At 37.6% G+C, this 12254-nt stretch overlaps 1 protein-coding gene across 2 annotated transcripts in view; it reads right to left on the bottom strand.

Moving 5' to 3' along the window:
* Khdrbs2 (KH RNA binding domain containing, signal transduction associated 2) overlaps positions 1-12254 on the bottom strand; it is a 449495-nt gene that overhangs the window by 341653 nt on the left and 95588 nt on the right. The gene's annotated exons all lie outside the window — the stretch shown is intronic.

Below are 12254 nucleotides of genomic sequence, written 5' to 3'. Positions count from 1 at the left end.
GACTATTACCACATGATAAATGACATGTTTTTTATTCATGAAGTTGGATGTCAGGCCCAGCTGAAAAATGGGTATCATATTCAATGTATTTATTCCAAGCCTTGTTAAAACTACCCCATTTGCGGGAGAGGGATAAAATAACAACCATTTCTCTATATTTTATGGATTAAAACAGCAGGAAATAATGGCTTTAAATTTTCTATGCTTACTGGTTTATTAAAAAACACACAACAAGCTATATACTTGATTAAAGATTTATGGAAGATACATTGGACTCTATTCTAGGTAAATGCCATGATTTCATGGGAAACTGCTCACACGTTCGAAATTTTCTGACAACATCCATCATGTACAGAAGGGTAAGTTCTAGGTAGAGTAAATCTACAGCCATGAAAAATAAATATAACACAGGAGCAAAAAGAGTGTGCCAATATGCCCAGAATACAAAAGTGTAACTGTATTTTTGATACATTGGTTGCAAATTAAAAGAGCCATAGAAAAGGACGAATTAATGAGACTTAAAAGTTACAGCTCTTAAATCTATTAGCTACTTCCAAGTTTAAAATAAAAAAAACAGATTTAAAATACTAGTCAAGTTCGTTAATGGCAAAATAATACCATGCTGCATGCTTTCTAGACAACGCCGATAACAAGATGGCCACCAGTCACATGACATTACATGCATTTAAGTCATATGAAAATCAGTAATGTCTAAGAACTCAATGTTACACTGCACCAGCTCTCTTCAGGTGCTGAGCAGCCACGTGAATAGTGGCAGCTGTGTGAATGCTGTGAGAACATTTCTTTCCATTCAGAAAGTGCTGGTGGACAGTGGTATCTCTGAGGGACCAAGATCATATAACGAAATCATGACTATAACCTGAAGAAAAAGTCTAGACACCTAATGTCTTCTAAAACTAAGAAAAAATAGCATAAATACCATGTGCATTTTCTGGCTAAATATATATTCGGACATGAGGTTATTATGTTTAAATTTCAAATTATTCAGAAGATATGTAATTATTAAAATTAATGAATATAGAAAGAGATCAGTTAACGGTGTGAATTTAATGGACCTTTGGATATTTATGGTATAACCCTACAATCTGAAGTGTAATTATAATGTCAGAGAGGGCACTGAGGAAGGTCCAGTGTCAGTGGCCTGGTGAAGCAGTTCTGTGCCCTTACATCACTAAGTAAATACTTAGGATTGTAACTCTCACAAAGGAACCTAAAATACCTTGCCCCTCCACTGACCCCAACAGATCAGAGTTTCTGAGTTGGAGGCCTAAAGCTATCTTTCCGAGCTCAGAATGATTCTAATGAGCCAAAGCTAGAATGGGACTTCTTTATTGGAAAGCCTGGACACCTCTGTCATCAGTCACCACAGCTGAACTGGTGTATTTAGAAGGAGCCATACTATAGATTAGCATTTTCCTAATGTTTTAGCCTCACCAAATCATAAATCGCAATGGCACAACATGAGCAATTGTTGCTGTTTCTGGGAAGATGATTACTCCAAACATACAACCTTACTACATCACTGGTCAGAATATTGCAACAGATTAAGATGGGTTAACCTGGCTTAGACTCATGTAACAAGCTTGTGAATATCAGATTAGGAATGAAGACATACATCTGCAAGGATTTTCTATAAAAGGCCAAGTGGTTCATACTATAGGTTTTGGGACTATATGATGTACTGAATTATTCAACTATGTCAAACATAGAGAGTATCATGGCAGTACATGGCTGATATATCCCAATAAAGGCCAGTTATATTCCAATAAAGATGACCACTGTGGAAAAAATAGAGATAAAGGTGATGCGTGACCAAAGAAGAATGCCATGTACAGCTTTTTTAGTGGATATTTAAGTTGGGATCAACATTTTCAGGAAAACTCTACTGATATTTCCAAAGATATTGAAGATGGAACTGTCACTTGGCCCAACAATCCCTACTTTTGATACACATAGAAAGGGAAAATAGAATAGATATTGTAAGATAGACTGGAAGGGGGACAGGAACAGGAGCATGGAATGAGACAGAGGGCAAGGAGGGAACATAAGCAGTGACTGCTAAAAAAAATGGCCAGTGTGTGTGTGTGTGTGTGTGTGTGTGTGTGTGTGTGTGTGTGTGTGTGTGTGTGTGTGTGTGTGTGTGTGTGTGTTGGGGTGGGGGAAGTAGAGTAGACAACTCACAGACAAGTTCCCTAATGTATATACATAGATGAAGACATATCAATATGCATGAAATCACCAAGTAACAGGGCAGGCAGAGTCCCAACTGGACATCTCACATCACCAAAGGGAACTTTGGAGTTCTGGGAGTAGGTTATAGCTGATTGAGTTGTTGGCCAAAGGTGCTTCATGGAAACCCACCAACATGTCTGGCTATTGTCAATGACAGTGTTTGCTCTCCACAAAAGTGAGCTTAAGTCCTTATTGATGAAGGCAACACCACAATTCACTGGACAGAGGGAGGCAGAAATGGTGTCCACCTACAGCCTTCACCCACATTGAGTCGTGTTCATAGTACTGGAAAGGCCATTTCACAATACCCAAATGGAAAGGCAAACAGCTACCGAGCGGTAAACCTGTGACCCACAGTCACGATCCGCCTGAGATCTGCCTGAGTGATGCATGAGTGTGATAGTGACACAAAGCTGGTGGCGTAAACAGCCACTATCTGATTAGATTAGGGCACATTCCTGAAGAACTTAAAACTAGATAGGCCAGGGATCCAGAAGGAAAACCAGTTACTACTTAATGTTCTACAAAATGAATATAGCAGTACAACAACGCCTGATGGCCTTCTGCTATATTTATAGATCAATGCCTTGCTTGGCCATTGTAAGAGAAGCCTCTTCCTGTAGTGACTGGGATTGAATACAAAGACCAGAATCTGGCAAATGTGAAGAGATGGAAAGATTTTGAAACTGTGAATTCAAACTGGAATATCTCCACCAAATTACTTCCCTAAGGTCTCAGAAACCACATGAAAGAGGAGATGGAAAGATTATATGAACCAGAAGGTTTGGGGGACGCCAAGGAAGCCAGGTCTTCTAGAATATTAAAACCTATGAGACTGTGGCAGCTTTCACAGAACCTGCATAGGTTGCAGCCAGATGAGGTCCCAGTTGAGAGGGTAAGTGGACCCAATCTCTGATCCTTATTACAGAAGATATTTCCAACTGATAACTGCTCAGAAGATAAAAACTAGTTTTCTTCAAGGGAGTCTCACTGGGAAACAAACCAGTGTTCTTAGGGCACACACAAAATAAAAACAGGTCCTGACGTTTTAAGTAGTGCAGATTATCTTAGGAAGCGTTATCATTAATGAAATGATACCATCTCAGATGTAAAACCGAGGAGAGAGAGAGGAGCTGTATAACAACAGGTGATTAGCAGAAGTGAGGCAGGAAGTCACAGAGCAAAGGAAGATGCAGCTAACTCAGACAGAAGTCAGGGACCTCACGTCTATTGTGGTCTATAACTAAAAATATCACATCCTATGCTTCATATGTGATAGGAAACTGCAGTGCATGATGGGAGAAGAAAACTCTTCAATAAAAGCCACATCTTCATCTGGATACATCTAAGGCCTAAGCTCTTCTGCTACATCTCTCAATCTATTAAAAAATTCCTTTTGATAAGCGTCAATTTCACTCCTGCTTTACCAAATAAACAAAAGAGTAAATCTAGGATATGATTACTATGTTTAACGTGCTTAATTTAGTGTGTATCACAGTATTGTAGACATCACACCGTTACATACAATAACTATGCATATGTGTTTACTAGGCATAGGCACAAGAGCTTTATTTACAGCAACAAGTCATAGGAACTGGCCCACAGATGACAGTTTATCAGCACGTTATCTACACAATCATTTACTCTAATGACTGTGCTGCACGTAAGAAAACTTATCCCAAAGCAAGTGATGGATATTAGCCCAAATGACCAATCTCAATGAGAGGCAGCTTCACGTCCTCACTTCACTTCACCTATCACGTGAAGTGCTGCTGTAAATACAAGCAACTAGCTCTCTCTGAAGTGTTACCATGACCGCATTGCCATACATCCCATTGACTACAACTTAATCAAGATGACATTGACATATTGAAAAACCATAGTCTAAAGGAGTGTGGTTGCTTATGTTTAGACCATAGGTTTTGTTTTGTTTTGTTTTTATCTCGTTGTGTCCTGTTGTAAATTAGGCTTTATAGTGTTGAGGCTTTGAAGTTTGATAATAAGATAATTTTAATAGTGGAACCAGAATATAAGGATATCACTAATGTCCCCAACAGAAGGTGCAGTCACTGTTATGTGAGCTTCCCGGTATCCATGTGACAAAGTCTAATTGACCTTGGTTTTTGTTATTTCTTAAAACAACGGAATTTTCAGCATTTTGATCTGAAATTTTCTTTTTGCTTGTTAGATGTCTAGCATTAAAGTAGTCACATTGAGATAAATTTGTTTCAGAATTAAAATTTCAAGGCATGTTTATTTAGATCAACACTGTCTTCAAAAGCAATGTAGGATAGCAATAAAAGCCAATATAAATCATAAATTAGAAGTATGACTGTTCTTGAAGATAAGAGAGGGTGCATTCAGTCTATAGGGTCTAATTCCAGCTGACTGATTAATACCCTTATTCTATAAATGCATAGTATCACATTCTTTCCTGATTTTATCAAACCAGTTTTTCCGTTATTCTTGATTTTTAAGTACTATAATAGTTAAACATATACCCCAGGAACTGTCACTTTAGAAATTTACGTTTAACGTTCAAAAGTCTTTTTAGTGTCCGAGCACATGTTTTTGTTGCTCAAATTAAATAAATGCCCCCTTTTTTTTAAATGGTTTAATTATGTACCAAAGTTTACCTGACATCTTAGTATGACTACTGAAGCTGGGCTGTTGTGTGGGACCAATTTGCTGCAGTATTCCCTTGGTCCATGTCAGACTTGTATGCTGAGCCTATCATAGTGGAAAAGCCATGACTGATTCCTATATTCTCAACAACACTTGGAGACTAAGCTGCAGCACTCAAGGACCCGCATGTTTGCATGCAAAGCCTGCATGCCTAAATGTCATCTTCACTTTTAAGCTACACAAGTTATCCAGACAGGTTTCAATTACACTATAGTTGACACCATTTTTCAACACTCGAGTCCTTTGAATGCCTTTGCCCTTTCCACCAGTCAGATAGTTTAAGGAATTGGAGTCTCTCTGAAAACAGCATTGATAGGACTCATTTGGTGTATTTCAAGGGATTCATATTGCAAAAGAAAAATCACACAATCGAATGTAATTGATAATGAAATTCTGTTATTTGCAAAATAAACAAAACTCTAAATTCATACTTATACACAGTTTTTAAAAATGTGTTTCGTACAATGACTAGTTCAGAGGCAGACAAATATGTGATTCTACACTGAGTGCTTATATTGACTTTTCACTTAATCCTGAAATAGCAGCTTGTTGCCAAACAATAGGAATAACAGAATAACTGAAGCTTGTCAAGTGCATCTAGGAGGTTGATTAAACCCAGAAACGGTTCTGTGTGAAATTGACTGTGAAGTAGAATTTATGAACCCCATTATGTTCTGCAGACACAACCTATATAGATTACTCCCTCAAGAAAAACGTTGAGTCTAGAGACAAGCCACACAGACACGTATGCATTGCTCTTATAATAAAGGTTTAATGGAAACAAGTGTCAGTGTGCATCTTTAACATTCTGTCTTATCAAACTGCCTGCGATCTTTTCCAGGAAGGGTACAAAATTGGTTATTGAAAATGATTGCACTGTGGTGTATGAAATGGCTACTGGCAAGTCCTAAGTGGCTGTAGGTAATGCAATCTATCGGCAAATACAGTCTTATTCTTTTTATCCTGAGATAAGTAAATCTGGAAACAAATTGCTTGATATTTTAATATGGAAAAGAATTTGATAACATTGTATTTTTGAACCTTGAGTTTCAGGTTCTATTACTTTTCAGAAACAACCTGATGAGAATTTGAAGAAAAAATAGTTTCACTGAATGCCAGTAGAAAGTACAGTGACACACACACACACACACACACACACACAAACACACGGCCTTATAAAAATGACTTCATGATATTCCGTTAATATGTCTTTTATCATTTAAATCATTTGAATAACCTGACACATCTGGGGAGAATATCGAGATTCCAGACTACTGTTTCCTGCCGCATCTCCTAAATATGGACTCAGCCCACATTGCTGTCACACAGTACTCTACTCAGTAAAACACACTTCATCAAAGTTCGGGCACACTGGCTGATCAGAACATGACAGGGTCGTTGACTCTTAAGCCATTACAGTAACAGGAAGTAAATCAAACCATTCACGAGGTGATAATCAGACATAACGTTGCTTAGCAGTGGGCAATTAATCCATCTCTGAGGAATGTGTGTGTGTTGCCGCTGCCCCTGGTACCAGTTCCTCCTCTTGACTTTGAGCGATTTCACCTTGCAATCACTGTCAAGCTAGTCTACCTTCCTATTCAAATATGCACTCTGCTAAATATCTGGATGTTAGTAAATAAAAATCCCTAAACTTCACAGCCTGTTCATAAGTATATAATTCATAAGTATGTAATCTAAAATTTGAAAAACACTCCCTTTAATATGAGTTTCTTTTTACATCTCTCAAAAGCTGTAGGGTTTTATAGTTTCTGTTAAGAAACGTTTTTAGCTGTAGTCAACCTCCTCCATGTGAGCTTTTGAGAAAAAAATGGTGAAATAAAAATACGAGATCTTGACTACTGAAAAACTGTCTACAGAAAGCATTTATGTGCAGAAGCTGACACGCAGATGGCGGGACAGACAGGTGGGAGATAAATCATGAGAAGTAGCTCATGTAAGAATGCAAACCTTGTGTTGTACAATCAGCTTTCCACATTAGATGACAGTCCTAGCAGTAGTATAGGCACTGTTCTTTGTGGAGCAATACTAGAGGCTTAAACAGTTGGGAAACTTTAATGGTGGGCATGGAATGAATTGAAAAAAAATGGGATTATCAAAATTAACTGAAGTCAGGGTAAATGATCAGGGGTTGTTAAAAGAAATCTCATTATCCAAGTACATGGTCTCATATCTGCAATTCAAAGTACGTGGGGGTCTGAGATGGGGGACTGCCTTAGTTTAAGGCTATATGTACAAAAGCCAAAGTAGAGAAGGCCCAGCATAAGGACTGGAACATGTGACAGTAGAATATGTGTTTAAAGGTAACATAAGAGTGAGAACAGAGCCGTAGGTGTTTTCTCTGCTCAATGGGTAAAGTTTAAAATATATTTTGACTGCACAAAAATACATGTAGACAAGATAATATTGACAAATAATAGTAGTATAAGAAGACTTTCATCTTTATCCTTTATCTTTTATCATCTATATAATCAAGACTGATGTTTATAGGTTTAGAGGTGGCTGATGATAAAAGATCTGGCTTACAACTTCAATTTTAACAAGAAAGTAGGTGACAGCCAAGAGCACAGGAGATTACTCATTTTCTTCTATTTTGTACAATATACTGTCTTTTCATAATATTCTTTCACTATAACTGAAAAATGTAAAATCCCAGTTCCCTTCATTGAAAAATTAAAAGCTTCATCTCCATCTCCATCTCCATCTCTCTGTCTCTCTCTGTCTCTCTCTGTCTCTCTCTGTCTCTCTCTGTCTCTCTCTCTCTCTCTCTCTCTCTCTCTCACACACACACACACACACACATACACACGTGTGTGTGGAATTCAACTGAACATTATATCTTCTATTTTAGTACATATTCTGTCTCAAGGACATGCTGGGCTCACCGGTATTGTATTTGTTCTGGTGCTAATCATATTATGCATGCTTACATGATTCTGTGTTCGGATATTAAATGAGAATAAAAATAGATGAGGTCACTCATTAGTCAAACGTATTGCTTCTAAGACATATCTTCTAGGGTTATTTTAACTAGGCCTAAAATTTATTATCTCTAATGTTTTATCAAGTATTATACACAGAGGACACATTCCCAATAATTTAAAATAATTCTTGAAATGTAACTCTTCAAAGGAGAAAAAAATTCTGACCTTCACTAGTTTTGGTGGTCTCTAAAATGAACCAATATCTTCTACAGTCAAACTTCTGTTTTCTCTCATCTCATTGAAAATAGCAGGAATTACTGAATGAAGAGAACTGAAGCAAGCAAACCACTAAAGTGCCAAGAGATTGTAAAATACCAATGAGTACAAGGAGCAGGTGTTTCCTCATCAAGGTCACAAGATGTATCCCTTAATGTCCATTTTTCAACTTGACAGGATTTGGAGTCACCTAGAAGGCAAACCTCTGGCTGTGTCTGAGAAGATTTACAGAGAGTCACAACTGACAAACTGTATATGTAAATACCACCAACCAATTAACTGTAGTATGGACTGATCAGAAAGAAGAAAAGGCGAAATGAGTGGACCATTAGTACTCAATCCCGACTTTTCTTCCATTTATAGATAGAGAGTAAACACTTGTCTGTAACCTCTGTTGCTTCTAGGCCATCACTAACATAAAGAGGAGTGTGTATAAAGATAAGCCTCCTGAGAGACACAGTCAGAGCATGACAAATACAGAGGCAGATGCTCGCAGCAAACCATTGAACTGACAATTGAGTCCCCACTGGAGGAGTTAGAGAAAGGATTGAAGGAACTGAAGGGATTTGCAAGCTCATAAGAACAACAATGCCAACCAAGCAGAGCTTCCAGGGACTAAACCACTACCCAAAGAGTACACATGGACAGACCCATGGCTCCAACTGCATATGTACCAGAGGATGACCTAGTTGGGCACCAATGGGAAGAGAAGCCTTTGGTCCTGCCAAGGCTGGACCCCCCAGTGTATGGGATGTCAGAGTGAAAAGGGAGTGGTTGGGGAGGGGGAACACCCTTAGAGAAGAAGGGGGTGGGAGATGGGATAGGGGGCTTATGGATGGGAAACTGGGAAAGGAAATAACATTTGTAATATACACAAAAATATCCAAAAAATAAATTAAATAAATAAGCCCTTCCTTTATTAACTTGCATTTGCCATTGCAATGAGAAAGTTAATGAATAAGCAAGTCTAGGCAAGAAGGAAAGAACAGTAAGTCATATGAAATAATTCTGTCCTTTTAATAACTTCCTATTTTATACCCATTTTAATGTATTTTAAGCTGAAAGGCCACTTGTTCATATTCTCTGAAGATTCGACTGTATTCCCTTCCAGTTCCAATGAAGCTCTTGCATGGATTTCTCTGAGACACTTTCAATGCCCATAAACATGATTAGCTCTTGCCAACACCAAAACAGTGTTTTACATGTAAATATGTTTATTTTCCACATAAAACTGTAATTAATATAATTATCCTTAGGTAAATATCAGTAGCTCCATTCCTAGACACAATGGAGTAATCAGCGTGAATGTGTGAACATTTTTTTGATAGAGGAAATAGAACTACTCCAAATGGAGACAAATTCTGTCTTTGTACTCTGAAGTACTGCATGAGTCCTGAAGCTATCGGTCATGCTCTTATACTTCTTGAAAAAATATGTACTTAAGTACAATTATTCAGCATATGCAAATTAAGAGTAAGAGTGCAATAAGACACATGTAGACAGGCATTATATATCAGATAGCTTAATGACAGAGCTAACACAAACAGATTATATATCATACATACGACTTTGAATATTTCATGTCATTACACTGTAAATAATTGAGTTTTTTAGCCCTATGCTTTTATTATTAATAATAATATGTTGATTCTGTTTTATCACTATCAAAATAAGTGTGGCTCTATATGCTATATATTATACACACATATATGAGTACACATGCATTTTCTTAGTGAATCAACAAAAGATTTGTAATGTAACTACACACATTTGATGTTGGAACATTTTAATAATACCACTATATGTCACTATTATGATACAGATTTATTGCAACTAAACTAACAATTATCAATTCCAATTCATGTTCTTCACACAAAAGATTCCCATTTTCTGAACCCGTATTTTGAACTACATTGGACTCATACATTAATCATTTGTTTTTACATTATGTTAGTTGGCTGTTTTCACAGAGATGCAGATTGATTTTAATGTATATATTTATATGTTATCCAAGGACTACGTGTGCATTTCAGTTATAGAATGTTTACCTAGCATTAACGAGGCCTTGGGTTCAGTGGCAAACATACACTAGCGTTGTTACCATTCCAGTGAACTAAGCTGAATGGCTTCTGTGCAATTCCTGCCTCTTAGAAGTAGATACATTCCATGGGGCTTGCAAGGTACATGTGTCCCCTTGCCAAGTATCACACCCAAGACTGAAGGTTCCTCTCCTCCACTCTCACATCATCCACTCACCTCCCACTTTCCCTTTGCCTTATTCCTTCCTTCTCTTCTCCCCCTCTCATTTTGATAAGATCTCATTACTCTGTCAGGGTAAAAAGCACTTGGTAAACAAGTCTGAAGACCCAAGTTAAATCTCTAGAAACTATGACAGGAGCAAAAAGATTTTCCATGTGAATGACATGGCATGTGTCTAGCTATATCAACAAGTACACGTGCACATATATACACACACACACGTGCACAGGCATACACACACATACCAGGCACACACAGAGAAAACAATCATGAATTTAATTTAATTTAAATAGATGTCATTATGTCACCCAAACTGACCATGAACTCAAACCTTCTTGCTCGTTCTCCTGAGAGGATTACAGATACATGCCTAATGCATAGCTCAGAATTGCTAGTTTTATTCAGCAGGAAACCTCTTTTCAAGGGAAATTCCAGTTGCTTGCACTTTTCAGAGAAGATTATTCTGAACAACTCTCTAATCATAGTTTATATGGTCATTCTTGCCTGGCTACTTTCAGAGTACTATTTCCCCCTATTTTAGAGTATCAGGCTTAAAAGAAGACAGTGTTTAAGAGCCTGAGGAGTGGACAGGGAAATAGCAACATACTTATGTGAAGAGCGTGCAACTGTCTTAAAGCTGTCCTGAATCCTGGATTTATATGATAGTGTTTGAGACTTCAGTGCTGGAAAGAACATATTTATTTATTTATTTTTATTTGAAGTACACAAAATATAGCTAATACAGTCAAATAACTATCCTTTGAAGCTTGAAATAGCAAAATATGATGGGAAAAACAGCCTACAGTGCTTCAGGCAGATCAAGACCTAAGAGTGCACACATTTCTGTATGCCACCAATAGACAGTGTCTAAAATTGACATTTCCAGATTTCCATGTATGACCTTTCAGTTACTATTCCCATAGTTACTTTGTACCTGGGAAGGATGGATGGAGGTGTGTGTGTGTGTGTGTGTGTGTGTGTGTGTATGCGTGCGTGTGTGTGCGTGTGTGTGTTTCTATTTTAAATTAGACAAAAGTTGTATTTTAATTCCTTTTCTATGATGATTACCTTTAGAACACTCAGTAGTTTACAACTAAACTCACCCAGAGTTTATCAAATTTGAGCAGGCAGTTACCATGTTAAATCAATGCAAAGCTCTAAATATTCATGCTTTTTTTCATATACAGGAACTTGATGATATTGTCCGCAATATCTTTTGATGCTGGCTTATGCAACTGTTATATACTAAGGGTCTGGAATTACTGAACACAGCTATGCACTCATAAACTTCTCTATTTTGATTTCAAGTCCATCTCATCAAAATCATTTACTGTAACGTGATTGGTGAGTAATATCTACTTTTTACTTCATGACCTCTGACTTCTGGGAGGAGGATAAATCCAATTTAATTCTTCCTAAAAATGCCTATTTAGGACACTTGTAAAATTACAAATTTCAAGCATCCTTGCCTGAAAATTAAAAATAAGGTTTCATCTTTACCCATGCAAATACTGAAAGAAATTATCAGCACACATCTCTTGATGTAATCTCAATTACGGGAAATCACACATTTCTTCCTTCTTTGTGCAGCACGTGGACAGCACCACCTAAGGAACTGGCACAGAGCTGGCAAGGTAGAACATGTTCCAAACCGGGAATCTCAAAACCTGAGGTTTAAAATCTCATCCTGACACTGAGATGGGTGGGACTAAGCCCCCTCTCTATTTCTGTGCCTGACTGGTGACCCTCAATCAGGAGGTCACAGGAAGTCTCAGTCACTTAGCCCAGCACGTGATGCTCTTTCCAGTGCAAATAGGGCATCAACAGCATCTTATC

The sequence above is a fragment of the Rattus rattus genome, chromosome 4, assembly GCF_011064425.1.
Source record: "Rattus rattus isolate New Zealand chromosome 4, Rrattus_CSIRO_v1, whole genome shotgun sequence".
In the NCBI taxonomy this organism is placed as follows: domain Eukaryota; kingdom Metazoa; phylum Chordata; class Mammalia; order Rodentia; family Muridae; genus Rattus; species Rattus rattus.
Note: the sequence above shows the minus strand (reverse complement) of the source record. Positions and strands in the feature narration are given on the sequence as shown.